The sequence below is a fragment of the Pelodiscus sinensis genome, chromosome 2, assembly GCF_049634645.1.
Source record: "Pelodiscus sinensis isolate JC-2024 chromosome 2, ASM4963464v1, whole genome shotgun sequence".
Lineage (NCBI taxonomy): Eukaryota > Metazoa > Chordata > Testudines > Trionychidae > Pelodiscus > Pelodiscus sinensis.
In genome coordinates, this window is record NC_134712.1 from 216,483,108 (window position 1) to 216,496,243 (window position 13,136).

Below are 13,136 nucleotides of genomic sequence, written 5' to 3' on the forward strand. Positions count from 1 at the left end.
CCTGCCATCTTGAATACAGCTTGTTTAATTAAACAGTCTTTAATCTGTTCTTTCCCTATTCTAGCTTGTGTTCCTTCTCCCTTGATGGTAATATTGTGTTAAGTACCTAATCACAAGTAACTTTTTAGTTACTGTGCTATTCTTTTGTACACATCTTTAGCAATATGTTCATGTTTCCTCTTGTTGAAGAATTCTTTTCTTATTTTGAATCACAAGAGAGCTTATGATGAAGCAATATTGGCCTTTTACATTTCTTCCTAACTTGCCTTTGCAATAGGATAGCTTGCTGTTGTAGCTTTAACATTGTCTCTCTGAGAAACGGTCAGCTCCCCTGAACTCTGTTTTCCCTAAAATGTTCTTCCCATGGGATCAATTTTGCCTACCAATTTTGAGTTTGTTAAAGTCTTCCTTTTTTGAAATCTATTGTCCTTATTTTGGTGCTTTTGATATTTCTGTCATTTGTTTTAGAAATGTCTCATTGGCCTCCTTTCCCTGATTTTTTAGTGTATACTAGACATCTACCATGTCACCCAGGGTTTTTTATCTTCACGGAGAGACTTTCAACTGGTCTGTTACTCACGTCCTTCTGGACCTCAGAACAGAAGAGTACATTCTTGATGCATAACACCGTACAGCTTCTCTTTTTTACCTGCCTCTTTCCTGAGCAAGCTATCCCCCACTTTACCAGGATTCCTGTCATGAGATCATCACAGAAAGTTTCTGTGTTGCCATTTAAGTTGTGGAAGCAAAGGGATTTGTACGTAGTCATTTTGACTAATGCTAACTAATTTGACTAACTCATGCTAACTCTGAGACCTAACAACGCGAGAGCTGTTTTCACCTCTCTTTTGAGATAAGGATAGAATGCTGACTCTAGTGAAGACCTTGAGATAAGGTGGCATCTGAAGGGAATTGTTATGGGAAGGGGAATAACTGTTTATTGTTATTATATATAACAGACAGTATAAATATTGGCTTCTAATTGTTTTGTATTTGACGATCTGCCTAGCAGTAGCTTCCTCCCTTGCAATATTGCTCGAATAAACTGTCTCTGACTACTTGTTGCCCACAAACGCAGAGTGAAAGCTTGTTTTCTTCCACAAAGTCATACTTCATTTTATATGCCCCCAATTCCAGTTCTTCCTGTTTATTCTTCATACTCCTTTTTATTTGTGTATACATATAAGATGCAGATTCCCTCTAATGTCTGTTTGTTGAGATCACCATCTCCCCCAATGCCTCCTTTTTTTCCCCTCCAAGTACTCTGATGCCAGTCCTGACTACATTGATGTGCAGGGGCCAGATTTCTCCTTCCTCTGTTGACATTGGCGATTTTTCTAGAGTAAGCATGTTTGCATTAGCCAGCCTCAAGCTAGTGCACTAAAAATAGCAGCATAGATGTTGTGGCTGGGGTAGAGGCACTGGCTAGCCACCCAAACTCAAACCTAAGGTATTGGGTGGGGTTCAGAGCCCAAGCTGGCTCTCTGTTTAGCATACTAGCTCAATCCCATCTCCTCCCCCCCCCCACTCCCTTCAGGGCAAATCTGTCCACCTGGGCTGGGAAGCTCACTGTGAGCCACAATTTTTAGTCACACCCTACGCAGGTGGGTTTGTAGGGAGTTGTGTACTTTGGATGTCAATGATAATGTCATCACACATTCCGTTTTTCTTTCTGTGTGCTGTCTTTCCTTCTATTTGAGGGAACTAACAGGTGAAATGATAAGGTCACTCAGATCCAGACTAGCCTGAATGCATTTGTGTTGCCAGGTCCAAGTCTACAGACTGTAAGTTGATGAGCTATTCCATTATCTGTGGAAGGTGAAGTCATGCTCCAAACAACTGCATCATTCTAGTTCCTTTCTTTATTAATGTAAAAACACAGATTCTAAGCAAACCAAATCTGTCTCACTGCCTTTAAGGGCTTGTCTTAGCCCTTGTCTCCAGGGTTCCGCAGATCTGCAAAGTTAATTCTTCCCCACAGCTGTTTCCCGCTCCATGCAGGTGTCCTCTTCTCATAACTTCTACGTTGACAAGTGCAGAGTTCCCCTGCCAGGTCCTTCCTTCACCCCGACCCTCTCTGATCTGTTCCTCATCCTACGAGAAGGAAGCCCTATGTGTGATTTCCTATAGGGAACATGACTAGGAGTGGGCATGTGTCCTGCAAGTATATTCCCATTTCAAAAGCCTGAAGGGATGTAACTGGAACACTCTGTTGCATGCATTCACCTGAAATTTCAATGTCCTGTTACAAACATCACATTATCTCTGGCTGAGATGCATCTAGTTTCACTCATTAAACATTGATGTTCCTCAGGCTCGTACCTGCAAGATGGATCCGATCCATGGCCATATGGTTAAAATTAAGTGTGAAATGGAGAGTATTAATGATTTCTTATAGGAGGGCAGAACGCACACGCAAAATCTATTTAGAAAAATGCATCCTGTGAATAGAAGTTCTACCATGTACGAATGCACAGTGTGCACATAGGTGTATCCTTGCACAAAATTGCACATGCAGGTACAGAGGCTACCTGCTGAAAATAAAATCCTCTGAGCTTAGCCCTTCCATCTGTAAAATGGAGATAGTACTGCCCAGCTGACAGGGGTGTTGTGTTAATATGTACGGAGCAATCTCAAAATGTGCTCCAAATGATGTTGTACTGGGGACAGAATAAGTGCAAATAACTCAAATAATGGAGCTCAGTTTTCAAGTATGAAAGTATTATCGCTCCAGTATTATCACTCTTATACTGGAGTGTTCAAATCAAAATTCAGACACACTTATCAACATCTGATTTGATACATAAATGCTGCTTTGCACACGTAACTGCAGTATTTGGATTTGTCAATTAACAAATGTTTGAAAATTGGGCTTATGATCTTTTCTTGTTCATTTTCATTAATCCTACAAGTGGTATTGCTTGTCTTCCATTTTGCTGAGGATTCCCCAAGGGCAGATCTACACTACCACTTATGTTGATATAATTTACACTACTCAGAGGTGTGAGAAAAATCACACTCCTGACCAATGCAAATTACAGCAACCAAAATGCTCTCTACACTAGTGCTACGTCAGCAGGAGATGCTCTTCCAGGGTATGTCTACACTACAGCACTAATTGGAACAAACTTAGTTCGAATTAGTTAATTCGAACTAAGCTAATTCGAATTAGCGCATCTAGACTGAAAAACTAGTTCGAATTAGCGTTTTGCTAATTCAAACTAGCATGTCCACACTGAGTGGATCCTGAACTGAGGTTAAGGATGGCCGAAAGCACTGCCGGCAGGGCATCAGATTAGGACTTAGAGTGTGGAGCTGCTGCCTCAGGCTAGCCGAGGGCTGTGCTTAAAGGGACCCGACCCCCACCCCGGACAGACAGTTCTCAGGGGTTCCCCGCTTGCAAAGCAGTCCTGGCTTGGAGTGCCCTGAGTGCCCACACTCGGCACATCACAGCACTTGGCCATCAGCCCGGCTGCACTTGCCGCAGGCTGCCATCTGGAGGGGGGGTAAATCGGGGGGCTGCAGGAGAGCTTCCACCCCGAGGAGCCCGCAGAGCCACCCCAGTCTTCCCCATTGGGGGCTCGTACCCCATTCCTCCCTCACCTCCTTCCACTTACCCCTCCCTAGCCCACCTCCTGATGTACAAAATAAAGGACACATGTGTTCAAAAATAGAAACTCTCTTTATTGAACAAAACTCGGGGAGACTGGGAAAAGAAGGTGGGAGAGGGGAAGAGAGAGGGTGGGAGAGGGGAGGGCAACTAAAATGATCAGGGGTTTGGAACAGGTCCCATATGAAGAGAGGCTAAAGAGACTGGGACTTCTCAGCTAAGAAAAGAGGAGACTGAGGGGGGATATGATGGAGGTCTATAAAAGCATGAGTGGTGTGGAGAGGGTGCATAAAGAAAAGTTCTTCATTAGTTCCCATAATAGAAGGACTAAAGGATACCAAATGAAATGAATGGGTAGCAGGCTTCAAACTAATAACAGAAAGTTCTTCTTCACAAAGCAAATAGTCAGCCTATGGAACTCCTTGCTGCAGGAGGCTGTGAAGGCTAGAACTAGAACAGAGTTTAAAGAGAAGTGAGATCAAGTCATGGAGGTTGGGTCCATGGAGTGCTATTAGCCAGGGGGTAGGAATGGTGTCCCTGGCCTCTGTTTGTGGAAGGCTGGAGATGGATGGTACGAGACAAATGGCTTGGTCAGTGTCTTCGGTCCATCCCCTCCAGGGTACCTAGTGTTGGCCGCTGTCGGCAGACAGGCTACTGGGCTAGATGGACCTTTGGTCTGACCCAGTACGGCCATTCTAAGCTCAGGGCTCAGGGTCGGGGGTCTCTGTGGACCACCTTGATTTTCATGCCAACCTGCTCCTGGGTGGCCAGGCTGGCAGCTATCCTGCCCTAGCCGGCCACTTTCCTGTCCCTAGTGCGGAGGTCGTGGATGAGGTCCACGATCTCTGCACTAGACCAGACGTGTGCCCGCCTCTTGCGGACCTGGGCAGGCTCCCAGGAGCCGTCAGCCTGGTCCTGTGAAGAGGCGGAGGGCTGGGTGGCAGCGGGTGGCCGGCTCGAGCCATGCCAGGTGCAGGGTCTGCTGGCTGGGTGCTGGCAGGCTTGCACCTGGCACGGGCACCGTAGCCAGACCATGCCCCTTTAAGGGCTCCGGGGCCGGGAGGGGGGCAGAAGAGTTTCCCTGGTGTTGGCCAGAGTGGCCACCAGGGAAAGCTGGGGAGGGCTAGCCTCTCACTAGTTCGAATTAAGGGGCTACACAGCCCTTAATTCGAACTAGTTAATTCGAACTAGGCGTTAGTCCTCGTAGAATGAGGTTTACCTAGTTCTAATTAAGTGCACCGCTAGTTCGAATTAAGTTCGAACTAGCGGTTTGCATGTGTAGCGCCTATCAAAGTTAATTCGAACTAACGTCTGTTAGTTCGAATTATCTTTGTAGTGTAGACATACCCCCACTGACATAGCTTCTGGCTCTCACAGAGGTGAAGTAGCAGACATGCTACAGCAGGGCAGCTTCATCAATGAAGCTGCACCAATGTAGAGTTTCTAGTATACAGTAGCCCTAAGAAAGTAACAGTCATGTGACTATCTCAAACAATTGCCACCTGCTCAGTCATTTAAAAAATGATCATGCGGGTGAATGACAAAGCTAAATTACTTTAGTGACACAACCTGTCAATCAACTGGATCATTTATGGCAACTGAAGCATGTATACAAACGCTGTATAAAAAGTTTTCTAAAGTTCATTGCAAATATCTGTCTAAGAAGAAAACAGTGTATCATTATGTGGTAAATGTTTCTGTGATTTCTTCTATAATTATTTATATAGTGCTTTCCAGAGAAGAGTCTTCTAACAATGCTGGCAATAATTCTTGCCTGGTATAACACCACTGATTGGAGTTATTGCAATTACATCATAGATAATTTTTTAGTCCACTGGGGGTATGTCTTCCCTAGAGTTAACATGGGTGCTTTTGTTATGTTTTCACTGCCTGTCAAGCATAAGCAAGCAATCATGAGGTACAGTTAACCTGTGGTAGTCTAACCTGTGATAGCACAGTCACATTATCATGTAGTCATACACCACACCCACACTGGCCTTCACAAACAACTTTATGGGCACATATCTCATGGTTCACAGTGCTACACCCACTGTACCTCTCTATGCTCACATTGCAAACTCTTATGGGACAGCTTGCCTGTCCTCTCCGGAGGCTAGACCAGTTCTGTTCATTTCCTGGCAGACCCAACTTGTGGTGATATGCTGTTGAAGGCTGAAGATATAGATCCTGCTCGCCCTGATAACTGGAACTGACAGATACTGCTTCTAATGGAGGGAAATTTTCATTTTTGTGCCAGACCAGGTTCACCCTTTCTCCCAAGGCAATCAAATTAGCTTTCAGGTTATATTCTGAAAACTTCCCTTCAAGGAAGTCCTAATGCACTGATTAACCGATTGCTCAAGACTCAAGAAAACCTCCAGGTCTTAATTTGCCCTTAATGATAAATGGGGTCTGGCCATAGTGGAAGAGGCAGCCAAGAGCAAAATACCCATCCCATGGGCACCACACCGGCATGAAACTGAACAGGAGTCACATATTTTGCAGTATTCCTTAGCTCCCTTAGTTTCACTGCTTTTGGCTGGGGTCTGAGCACCACGAAATAGAACTGTGCCTGTCTCCCCAGTAAAAGAAGGTAGTTAGCTCACCTCAATGGGGCTTTGGGTAGGCTTCCTCCCACCTCCTCTCAAAAAAAATCTTCTACATGAAGCAGCCACACCTGTTTAATGCTGCCTCACTGGAGATAGACTGTTACCTGTGAGGGCACACACCATACTGTGCTGCTCTCTGCTCAGCAGGAGCTTTCTCAATGGCACAGGGACCTTGTGTCCACATTCCTTGTCTGAGTTGAATCAAATGTGTTTGATTGATAATGTTCTGCCTGTTGGGGTCCCACACTCAGTTGGCTGCTGTCCACGTGACATCAATGGGGTGGTTTGCTTAGCCCCAAATTGCAGGTGAACTATTCCGAGCCCTGAAATGTCCCTGCCTCTCCCTCGTTCTCCTTCCTGTACTCATTGTTCTATGGGGAAGGGGAAAGCCTGGCAAGCCACCTGAAGCCTCTCATGGTCCATTTCCAGTCAGGAGGCTTATGGAAAGGGATTGGACAATCAAAGTTGTCACTACTGTTGTGACTACCTGTGGCTTAATACTGTCTTCATTGCAATTACTTGGGCTCTGCTCTAGGGCTCAGGAAGTAGTAACTATCTCACCATGTAGCACTAATCATAGAATAGTAGAACTAGAACTGGAAGGGACCTCAAGAGGTCATTGAGTCCAGTCCCTTTCCCTCATGGCAGGACCAAGTACTGACTAGACCATCCCTGACAGACATTTATCTAACCAACTCTTAAATATCTCCAGAGATGGGGATTCCACAACCTCCCTGGGCTAGTCCAGTATTTGACCACCCTGACAGCTAGGAATTTTTTCCTAATGTCCAACCTAAACCTCCCTTGCTGCAGTTTAAGCCCATTTCTTCTTGTTCTATCCTCAGAGGCCAAGATGAACAAATTTTCTCCCTTCTCATGACACCCTTTTAGATACCTGAAAACTGCTATCATATCCCCTCTCAATCTTCTCTTTTCCAAGCTAAACAAACCCAATTCTTTCAGCCTTCCTTCATATGTCATGTTCTCTAGACCTTTAATCATTCTTGTTGCTCTTTTCTGGACCCTCTCTAGTTTCTCCACATCTTTCTTGAAATGTGGTGCCCAGAACTGGACACAATACTCCAACTGAGGCCTAACCAGTGCAGAGTAGAGTGGAAGAATGACTTCTCATGTCTTGCTCACAACACACCAGTTAATGCATCCCAGAATCATGTTTTCTTTTTTTGCAACAGCATCACACTGCTGACTCATACTTAGCTTGTGGTCCACTGTAACCCCTAGATCTCTTTCTGCCGTATTCCTTCCTAGACAGTCACTTCCCATTCTGTATGTGTGAAATTGATTGTTCCTTCCTATGTGGAGCACTTTACATTTGTCTTTCTTAAACTTCATCCTGTTTCCCTCAGACCATTTCTCCAATTTGTCCAGATCATTTTGAATTATGACCCTATCCTCCAGAGCAGGTGCAACCCCTCCCAGCTTGGTATCATCTGCAAACTTAATAAGCGTACTTTCTATGCCAATACTTAAATTGTTGATGAAGATATTGAACAGAGCCGGTCCCAAAACAGTCCCCTGCGGAATCCCACTTGTTATACCTTTCCAGCAGGATTGAGAACCATTAATAACCACTCTCTGAGTATGGTTATCCAGCCAGTTATGCACCCACCTTATAGTAGCCCCATCTAAGTTGTATTTGCCTAGTTTATTGATAAGATGATCATGCGAGACCGTATCAAATGCCTTACTAAAGTCAAGGTATACCACATCCACTGCTTCTCCCTTATCCACAAGAATCGTTATCCTATCAAAGAAAGTTATCAGATTGGTTTCACATGATTTGTTCTTTACAAATCCATGCTGGCTGTTCCCTATCATCTTGCCACCTTCCAAGTATTTACAGATGATTTCCTTAATTACTTGCTCCATTATCTTCTCTGACACAGAAGTTAAACTAACTGGTCCATAGTTTCCTGGGTTGTTCTTATTTCCCTTTTTATAAATGGGCACTATATTTGCCCTTTTCCAGTCTTCTGGAATCTCTCCTGTCTTCCATGACTTTCCAAAGATGATAGCTAGAGGTTCAGATACTTCCTCTATCAGCTCCTTGAGTATTCTAGGATGTATTTCATCAGGCCCTGGTGACTTGCAGGCATCTAACTTTTCTAGGTGATTTTTAACCTTTTATTTTTTTATTTTATCTTCTAAACCTACCCTCTTCCCACTAGCATTCACTATGTTAGGCATTCCTTCAGACTTCTCGGTGAAGACTGAAACAAAGGAGTCATTAAGCATCTCTGCCATTTCCAAGTTTCCTGTTACTGTTTCTTCCTCCTCACTAAGAAGTGGGCCTAACCTGTCCTTGGTCTTCCTCTTGCTTCTAATGTATTTATAAAAAGTCTTCTTGTTTCCCTTTATTCCTGTAGCTAGTTTGAGCTAATTTTATGCCTTTGCCTTTCTAATCTTGCCCCAACATTTCTGTGCTGTATGCCTATATTCATCCTTTGTAATTTATCCTACTTTCCATTTTTATATGACTCCTTTTTTATTTTTAGATCATGCAAGATCTCGTGGTTAAGCCAATGCGGTCTTTTGCCATATTTTCTATCTTTCCGACACAGCGGAATAGCTTGCTTTTGGGCCCTTAATAATGTCCCTTTGAAAAACTGCCAACTCTCCTCAGTTGTTTTTCCCCTCGGTCTTGATTCCCATGGGACCTTACCTATTAACTCTCTGAGCTTACCAAAATCTGCCTTCCTGAAATCCATTGTCTCTATTTTGATGTTCTCCCTTCTACCCTTCCTTAGAATTGTGAACTCTATGATTTCATGATCACTTTCACCCAAGCTACCTTCCACTTTCAAATTCTCAACCAGTTCCTCCCTATTTGTTAAAATCAAATCTAGAACAGCTTCTCCCCAGTAGCTTTTTCAACCTTCTGAAATAAAAAGTTGTCTCCAATGCAGTCCAAGAACTTATTGGATAGTCTGTGCCCTGCTGTGTTATTTTCCCAGCATATATCTGGATAGCTGAAGTCCCCCATCACCACCAAATCTTGGGCTTTGGATGATTTTGTTAGTTGTTTAAAAAAAGCCTCATCCACCTCTTCCACCTGGGTAGGTGGCCTGTAGTAGACTTCTAGCATGACATCACCCTTGTTTTTTACCCCTTTTAACCTAACCCAGAGACTCTCAACACTTCCGTCTCCTATGTCCATCTCCACCTCCGTCCAAGTGCGTACATTTTTAATATATAAGGCGACACCTCCTCCTTTTTTTTCCCTGTCTATCCTTCCTAAGCAAGCTGTACCCTTCCATACCAATATTCTAATCATGTGTATTATCCCACCAAGTTTCACACATGGATGTGCGAACGCAAAGCATGTCAGGGGAAAAACCCAAAACTAAGCCTTGGTTAATTCTCTGGTGAAGACAAGCCTTGTCAGTAAGATGTTTCCCCAAGTCCCCTCCCATCCACATGCAAAATCCTCTCTCCTATGTTTAGTGGTGTTTCCAACGCAGCCTAGCTAGTTTATCTGGGGCTATAGGCCAAAAGATGAGTGAGAGGCACTGTCTGTGTTACAGCAACACAGCTATAATGCTTCCTATGCCAACAGAACACAATTTCCTGTTTATGTAATTATTCAACCTCTCTATGAGGTGTTAGTTAGATGCAGCTATGCTGAGGTTAGGTTGACTTAACTCCCTGGCATTCAGGGCCTAAATTTTTCACACAGTTGATCAATGCAGTTATGTTAATCTAATTTTCAAGTGTAGATCAGACCTGGGGCTTTCACTTGGGCTGGTAACCTACCAGTTGTGCAGTGAGAATGCAGGGTATACCACAACAGTATCAACTATTCTCCAAGGCCTTCCCACAATTCTTCGCTCCCTTCCCCCCTCTACCCCTTGCACACACTCCACCTGTCCAGAAGATCAAATTCTCCCACAATTCATTGTCAGCATTCTGAGTTCTGAGTATTGTGGCTCACACCCGGGCTAGGATAACCCAGTTCCTTACCTGGTTTAGCTAGCACTTATTTTACCTCGATTTGGCACTTGTACAACCACTACTGGAATACTGTGTCTAGTGCCGATGCCCACAATTAAAGAAGCATGTTGATAAACTGGAAAAGGTTCAGAGAAGAGCTACAAGAATAATTAAAGGATTAGAAATTATGCCTTATAGTGATAGGCAAGCAGCTGAATTGTGCTCTTTGAGACTACCGAAGAGAAGGTTAAGGAATGACTTGATTATAATCTGTAAGTCTCTACCTGGGGAACAAATATTTAATCATGGACTCTGCAATCTAACAAGAAAAAAGTTTAACACGATCCAGTGGCTAAAAGCTGAAGCTAAACACATTCAGACTGGAAACAAGGTGTAAGTTCTTGACAGTAGGGTAATTAATAATAGGAACAATTTACAAAGGGACCTATTACATTCTCCATAACTGACCATTTGTAAAATTGAAATTGTTTTTCTAAGAGATCTGGCCTAGGACTTATTTTGGGGGATTTTTTTGCACATTACACCTGGTGATGACAATGACCCTTCTGGCCTTGCAATTTAGTGAAGACATACTACAATTGGGTTTCATTGTACTAATCCCTTTGGAATGCAGCAGCTGTGGTCTGCTACTCAGGAGATGACTGATGCATTCCACTAGAATTATTACTTTCATCTTCTCCCTTTCAGCCACAGCAGAGAAGTTGGCTCTTCCCCTGCTAGAGGAGGGACAAAGAGGAATCCCAAGTTTCCACTTTGCTACAACTACTCCCTGCTCTGAGAAAAGATATGTCCTTCCAAAGCTCATGTCCATATGGCTCCTTGCCAATGTCTCCTGAACCTTCAGGTACTGGAACAAGGCCTTGACATTATACTTGTGGTATAGAGAAGGGATTTTCTCCTATTGTAGAGAAACTTAATTTATAGCAAGTCTCTTTGTGACAAAAACCTATATCACAAAGGAAGTGTCCACAGTATATCTTTCAAGACAGAAATTTATAATTTCTAAATCAACTAGCATCTAAAACTTTTTAAGATCTACTAATGAACAGCATGAAAAAAGAGCTACAGGTTGGACTTCCTAGGTCTGGCACCCTTGGGTCTTGCCTGGTCCCCGATGAGGGATTTTGCTGGTCCAGGAGTGATGATTTTTGGACCCTCTGCTGCCAGCCCCCTCTAGAACTGGCCCGACTGCTGTCCTCCCAGCTAACTTCCCCCTCTCGCTGGACTATCAGCCTCCACTGCCCTACTAGGCATCCCCGCCACCTCGGTGCTCTGGGTTCCTGCTGATGAGCACAGCTCCTGTTGCCGCACTAGGCCTCACTAGGCTCCCACCGCTGTGCCAAGCCGCCCCAATACCTTCACACACCAAGCTCTCAGTGCTGCGCTATGCAGCCCTGCTGCCCCTGTGCACTGGGTACCTGCTGCAGAGTCTGGCTCCTGCTGCTGCTCTGGGCAGTCTCACAGCCTCTGCACTGGGCTCCTGTTGCTACACATGAGGCTCCCACAGCCGCACGTGCTGGTGCGTGGGGAGCTCCAGCAGCCCTGTCAGGAAGCCATGCTGCCCTGACAGCTTGCAGGGCTCTCAGGCACTAGCCCTCTACTGGTACTGGAACATCCGTAATCTAACCAGAGAGTCCCGGTTAAGACAGTTTCAACCTGTATTATTTATTCCATTGCTCTGGTAATCTAATCTCTGTATTTCTTGTTTGAAAGCTCATAAACATTATTTTTAAAAGATAACCCAGAACAACTTTTACAGTATTAAATGATAGGATTGCAGTACTCAATTGAACTTGTCATTTGTATGATAATTAGCTGAATCTTCTCTGTGGCACAAATATAACAATATCAGTCTTGAAAATGTATTGTAAGTAAGGGTATGTCTACACTACAGCACTAATTCAAACTAACTTAATTTGAATTAGTTAATTCGAACTAGGCTAATTCGAACTAGTGCATCTAGACCTAAAAACTAGTTCGAACTAGCATTTTGCTAATTCGAACTAGCATGTCCACATTGAGTGGACCCTGAACCGAGGTTAAGGATGGCCGGAAGCAGTACCAGCAGGGCATCAGATTAGGACTTAGAGCGTGGAGCTGCTGTCTCAGGCTAGCCGAGGGCTGTGCTTAAAGTGACCCGACCCCCACCCCGGACAGACAGTTCTCAGGGGTTTCCCGCTCACTTGTCTAGCTCGATGAGGGACAGCAAAGAAGTCCTGGCTTGGAGTGCCCTGAATGCCCACACTCGGCACATCACAGCACTCAGCCATCAGCCCAGCTGCACTTGCCGCAGGCTGCCATCCGGGGGGGGGTGGGGGGTGTCAATGGGGAGACTGCAGGAGAGCTTCCACCCCGAGGAGCCCGCAGAGCCACCCCAGTCCTCCCCATCGGGGGCTCGTACCCCATTCCTCCCTCACCTTCTTCCACTTACCCCTACCTAGCCCCCCTTCCTGATGTACAAAATAAAGGACACGTGTGTTCAAAAATAGAAACTCTCTTTATTTAACAAAACTCGGGGAGACTGGGAAAAGGAGGTGGAAGAGGGGAAGAGAGAGGGTGCGAGAGGGGAGGAGGAAACCTGGGAGGAGCGAGCTGGAAGGGGGAAGCCAGGGGAAGAACTAGGAAGGGAAGTATCAAACTATGGTACGCCATATCTTCAGTACTGTGTACAGAAGTGATCTCCTCACCCCAGAAAAGATATTTTGGCCTTGGAAAAGGTTCCGAAAAGGGCAACTAAAACGATCAGGGGTTTGGAACAGGTCCCATATGAAGAGAGGCTAAAGAGACTGGGACTTCTCAGCTTAGAAAAGAGGAGACTGAGGGGGGATATGATAGAGGTCTATAAAAGCATGAGTGGTGTGGAGAGGGAGCATAAAGAAAAATTCTTCATTAGTTCCCATAATAGAAGTACTAGAGGACACCAAATTAAATGAATGGGTAGCAGG